The following is a 6,141-nucleotide window of genomic DNA, read 5'->3' as shown; positions in this document are numbered from 1 at the left end:
ACAACGCAGAACTGCACGCATTGTATTCTTCACCTGACGAAATTAGGAACATTAAATCCAGACGTTTGAGATGGGCAGGGCATGTAGTACGTATGGGCGAATCCAGAAATGCATATAGAGTGTTAGTTGGGAGGCCGGAGGGAAAAAGACCTTTAGGGAGGCCGAGACGTAGATGGGAAGATAATATAAAGATGGATTTGAGGGAGGTGGGATATGATGATAGAGACTGGATTAATCTTGGTCAGGATAGGGATCAATGGCGGGCTTATGTGAGGGCGGCAATGAACCTCTTTTCACACCTCAGAAAACTGCGCTACAATTTGTCGTGACCAAGTCTCCGTATTTTTGTGATCAGAAGTTGTTCTAGACTGACCAACAATGAGCTGTCGTTCAATGCCGATCGAAATTTAACCAACTTGATCCTACGATCTGATAGTTGTTCAAGAGAAGAGGTATGCCACTTTTTATTTTGTGGCATTTTCGCTCTTTCAACACCTAAAGCATGACATGTAACGACACTTCACCAACAATGTGACGACTTTCTGCCCTTCATTTATGATGTCACATGCACATGTAGGCCTAAATGTTACCATGCTTCATCAGAAGGTTATTTTCGTTAGCAGCAAAGCATTGAATAACTGCGATACCTGTATGTGCGTGGAGTGGAAATGACTGTGCAGTATGAGGAGCTTTGTGCCTGTTGTGCAAGACAGCCGAGTTACTTTTTTGGGCTGTGCTCAACCTAGCACCAATTTGGTCGAGTGTTGCCAGTAAGCATTCATTCTTTGGTTTTTGTTCTATATGGTTGCTGTTTCTTAAAATAAATTCTTGTACTAATTTTCTTGTAATGTTTCTATAACAGACTTTCACCTTTCTAGGAGACTCGGTTCTTCACAGTAAAACATCTCCTTCCTGTACAAAGCAAGTGATTTAGGTCTACTTCTAATCCTCTGCATACTGCATACTCCCCCGACTTTGGAATTCTCCCCCGCACGAGATTAAAGACTGCCGGACCCTAGAAGTTGTTATCAGGTATAAGCGAGTATTCCATATTCATTTGGTATTTCTTTTTGTCTCTTAAGAATTCCGCTTAACATTTATCCTTATTTGTAATATTGTTTCGTTAACTGTCTGTACGTTATTTTTGTGTATTGTATATTCTACATTGCGAGGAGCCTAAGTTTTCAAATTATGCCGCAGTCTAGTATATAATAATAATAATAATAATAATAATAATAATAATAATAATAATAATGTTTTATTTTCGCTGGCAGAGTTAAGGCCATAAGGCCTTCTCTTCCACTCAACCAGCCTTAATCAATACAATACATAAATTTAAATTACAAATATTTTCACTACACTTAAAAGGTTCTCCAGCAATAATCTTCACTACACATTTATTTAAATTTAGATAAATCTATAAGGTAAAGTAGTAACTTAATTTATGAGCTAATTTAATTCAATGAATTATAATTAATTTAATATTTGAGATAGCTAGTAAAATGATGAAAATTAATTTAATATAAGCTTACTAGGACTATGTTGCAGGGAGAATATATATATATATATATATATATATATATATATATATATATATATTTCTATTATGAGAATATTAATGTAATTGCCATTAGAGGTTTTGTAAATCTATTTAGAGAAATTAAAGATAATAATAATAAGAATGGACAGATGTTAGTTTCATTATAAGTAACAATATACAGTATATACAGTCACGAAGCTCAATACGCAGTAAATATGCATTCGTAGATAGTTGCTAACCACTAGGATCGCTACTATCGGCTCATTACAGACAATGCAAAATAGTATCTACACCAGAGTGCTGCATTGGAGTTAAATCGCTCGGTTGAACTCGGTCGAGTGTCGCACCCTCGAGTGAGATACGATCGGTCGTGATACGCTCATAATAAATAGAAGCACAGTACAATGTCATCTCACCGACATGTCTTATCTTGTATGGAAGGCGACAGATAAGATACACATATGTTTTGCTCACACGGTAAAAATAAGACTTTATTTTTTGCGTTTATGACAAACGTTTAATGGAACAGTCAATGGAACGTACCAAAACAGGAACATGAAGTTATAAATAAAATAGTATGAAAAACTTCGATATACAGCTATTATTCCTAATTAATAATTACTCAGTATTTGATTTACCACATATATAATATGATAGGTCCATACATAGTGTTCCGCCTATATACTGCGACAATGTAGAAACGTTTTACAAAATATTATTGATATAGCAGTAGATTAATAACAATATTAGTACAGAGATAACATCACAGAAAATATAATAAAACGAATAATCATGCTGCACAACTGTTACAGACGCAAAGATTGGTACACTAATTATTAGAGATTATTATTATTATTATTATTATTATTATTATTATTATTATTATCATCATCACTAGAAAACTTGATACAGTTCTTGCATTATCGTGATTGTGTTCTCCGTTTATAATAATCACATTTACATCCAATAACATATGTCAGATGTGGCAAAAACAAAATCACTCCTGTGTGAAAAAAAAAAAAAACGCATTTACCTACAAGATTTATATTACATTTTAAAGCAAGTTTTGTAGTTGTACTATGGAGAGGTTAGTTAGACACTGCAATGTTTTGAAATGATAAACATCTATGATATTACTACACAGTTCATTACTATAACAAGAACGAATGTCTAACGCTCGGCTTATACTGTTCGAGGATTTATCGCTCGTGACAATTTTACCCATCATGCATGTACGCTACCTATCGGATTATGCTATGAACTACTTGGCGCTCGAGCGAAAACGTCCGATGCAGACCTCTGACCTGCACAGTCTGTTGTTTCTAGTGCCCTCACAACTCAAGTTTCGTGACTGTAGCCTATGTACTAGAGTGTGATTATACTATGTTATGTTACTAGCATCTGCGGCATGTATCATACAGCCTAGCTAATCTCATTGAATGTTGCAATTTTATTATATTGTAAGAATTACTTCCTATCCCAGTTTGAGTTTTGGTGAAGTGGTACGAGAAGGCTTGATGACCTTAGCTTCATCCTAATAAATAATTCTAATTCCAAACTGTATTAGGTTGCGCCATCACGAGGGCAGGTGTGTTACAGTGATGCGTCGTAAAAACACGGGGACTGATAAGAATAATTTGAAGGGAAAAATTGTTCCGGGGCCTTGTAGCGATCCCGAAATAATTTTTCCCTTAAAATTATTCAAGTTTGCTTCACAGTGAACTGTACCTGAAAGCAGATTTGATAGTTATTCAGATCCCGCCTTAGACATAATTGCAGTTCGATCGAAGTTAGCTGCGTACAGTGTAGTCATGAGGCAGGGGCAAGCAGTACTGATATTGCTGACTGACGTGTTTGGTTCCTTTCGAACTCGATAATAATCCGTGGCGCTATAGCCCGTGAAGGGCCTAGACCGACCAGCCGGCTGCTGGCCTCATGCCCACATGTCGAAGCAGAGGTGGACGATCATCCAACCAGAATGGAGGTATCGTGTGGTTAGCACGATGATCCCCTCAGCCGTTATAGCTGATATTCGCAACCGCATTTCGCTACCTATCGTAGCTCCCCAAGTGCATCACGATGCTGAGTGGGTACCGGTCCCATACACTGGCCGAAATTTCATGAGAAAATTTCTTCCCCCATGAGGACTCGAACCAGCGCGCATTCCTTAACGCGAGTCCTAGGCAGAATGCCTTAGACCACAACGCCACGGCGCATGACTTTTCGACCTCGATACGTAGTTAAAATGACGTACATTACACAGGAGAATTAGCTATCTTCACCAAATAAGTAACTAAACATATCGGGCCGTATTATTAGACATTTTTAGCGCGGGCTTTCGGTGGATGATCAGCGTTTTTCGTATTCATAAACCAGTGTTAGGGATAGGATAGCCGGGGCTAGCTTAGTACGCTTGTAGCGCGTGCTGCGAAATGTCTATGAATAGCACCCGTAGTTTTTAACATTCTTTTAAATACGTGTTGCATATATTAACCGGTTGATTGGAATTCCTCCTTACCGACTAAACATGCAGAGAACATGGAGCTCAAAGCAATCTACATTCTAGAGAAATTCAGTAAAGAATAGTTCCTATAACATAAGGAAGAACTATATTTTGTAAAATGTTCCCTGTAGACATAGAAGGAGAGAAAACACGTTTCGTTCAGGAACATTGTAGCAGCACAAAACAGTGATAGAACTAAATGCAACATTAATTAAGATATTGCCTCAACTTCTCGATTACGCTCAAATAAATTTAATTGTTTCTTGATTTGTGTTTAATGTACATTTCAAGTTGTTTAAACCTGTTACTTACTTACTTACAAATGGCTTTTAAGGAACCCGTAGGTTCATTGCCGCTCACATAAGCCCGCCATCGGTCCCTATCCTGTGCAAGATTAATCCAGTCTCTATCATCACACCCCACCTCCCTCAAATCCATTTTAATATTATCCTCCCATCTACGTCTCGGCCTCCCTAAAAGGTCTTTTTCCCTCCGGTCCCCCAACTAACACTCTATATGCATTCCTGGATTCGCCCATACGTGCTACATGCCCTGTCCATTTCAGACGTCTGGATTTTAAGTTCCTAATTATGTCAGGTGAAGAATACAATGCGTGCAGTTCTGTGTTGTGTAACTTTCTCCATTCTCCTGTAACTTCATCCCGCTTAGCTCCAAATATTTTCCTAAGCACCTTATTCTCAAACACCCTTAACCTATGTTCCTCTCTCAAAGTGAGAGTTCAAGTTTCACAGCCATACAGAAGAACCGGTAATATAATTGTTTTATAAATTCTAACTTTCAGATTTTTTGACAGCAGACTGCATGATAAAAGCTTCTCAACCGAATAATAACAGGCATTTCACATATTTATTCTGCGTTTAATTTCCTCCCGAATATCATTTATATTTGTTACTGTTGCTCTAAGATATTTGAATTTTTCCACCTCTTCGAAGGATGAATCTCCAATTTTTATATTTCCATTTCGTACAATATTGTGGTCACGAGACATAATCATATACTTTGTCTTTTCGGGATTTACTTCCAAACCGATCGCTTTACTTGCTTCAAGTAAAATTCTCGTGTTTTCCCTAATCGTTTGTGTATTTTCTCCTAACATATTCACGTCATCCGCATAGTCAAGCAGCTGATGTAACCCGTTCAATTCCAAACCCTGCCTGTTACTTGAACTTTCCTAATGGCATACTCTAGAGCAAAGTTAAAAAGTAAAGGTGATAGTGCATCTCCCTGCTTTAGCCCGCAGTCAATTGGAAACGCATCAGATAGAAACTGACCTATACGGACTCTGCTGTATGTTTCACTGAGACACATTGTTTGAACCTGTAGCTGTGATTATTTCAATTTTCTTTGGCGTCTTAGTTCGTAAATTGGCACATTTGAAATAAATAGAACTGAGAGCCATAATATTAAACGATTCACCAGCTCGCCCAGTCTGGCCCAGGCCGCGTTGTGAAATTTGAGCAGACGATAAAATTCCTTTCGCTCATCTGGCATCGCACCCATAGGCTATCCAGTCGTTCCACAAACCCAGGTATCTGGTTGTTGTTGCGTAATGAAATGGAATCGCCTACAACTGCCTGCAAACCCGTTTCCAATAATTAGATAATTATAAAATAAATAGCTTCGCCTTCAGCCACCCGCAGATGCACCAGATCACGAACACTGGCGCCTCGGGCGGTCGGGCAGCGCGCTGCAATAACGACAGCAGCATTCAGTTCTTATCCACACCGTATTAGCAGCTGAATGAGTTATGTGAAGAAAGAGAGGTTCAAGACATTCTAGCTGTTCGTACTTGATCCTTGTATGTTTAACTTATCCTCGTCATCATCATGAACACCTCATACCTGAGCAGAAATCTCTGCCATGCCAGTTAAGATGTGTCTTATTTCTCTTATAAGATAAGAGGAAAGAATCCAGTTAGGGCTACAGCTCAGGAAAGCTTAATGCCACCGTAAAAATTGCGCCATATTAAAATGCATTATTTCCACTTTTATTAAATATAAATCATTCAAACTTTTGCCATTTATTAAATAGCTTATAAATGATACAAACACATGAGAATTAATCTTCTGGCGCAATT

The sequence above is a fragment of the Periplaneta americana genome, chromosome 9, assembly GCF_040183065.1.
Source record: "Periplaneta americana isolate PAMFEO1 chromosome 9, P.americana_PAMFEO1_priV1, whole genome shotgun sequence".
In the NCBI taxonomy this organism is placed as follows: domain Eukaryota; kingdom Metazoa; phylum Arthropoda; class Insecta; order Blattodea; family Blattidae; genus Periplaneta; species Periplaneta americana.
Note: the sequence above shows the minus strand (reverse complement) of the source record.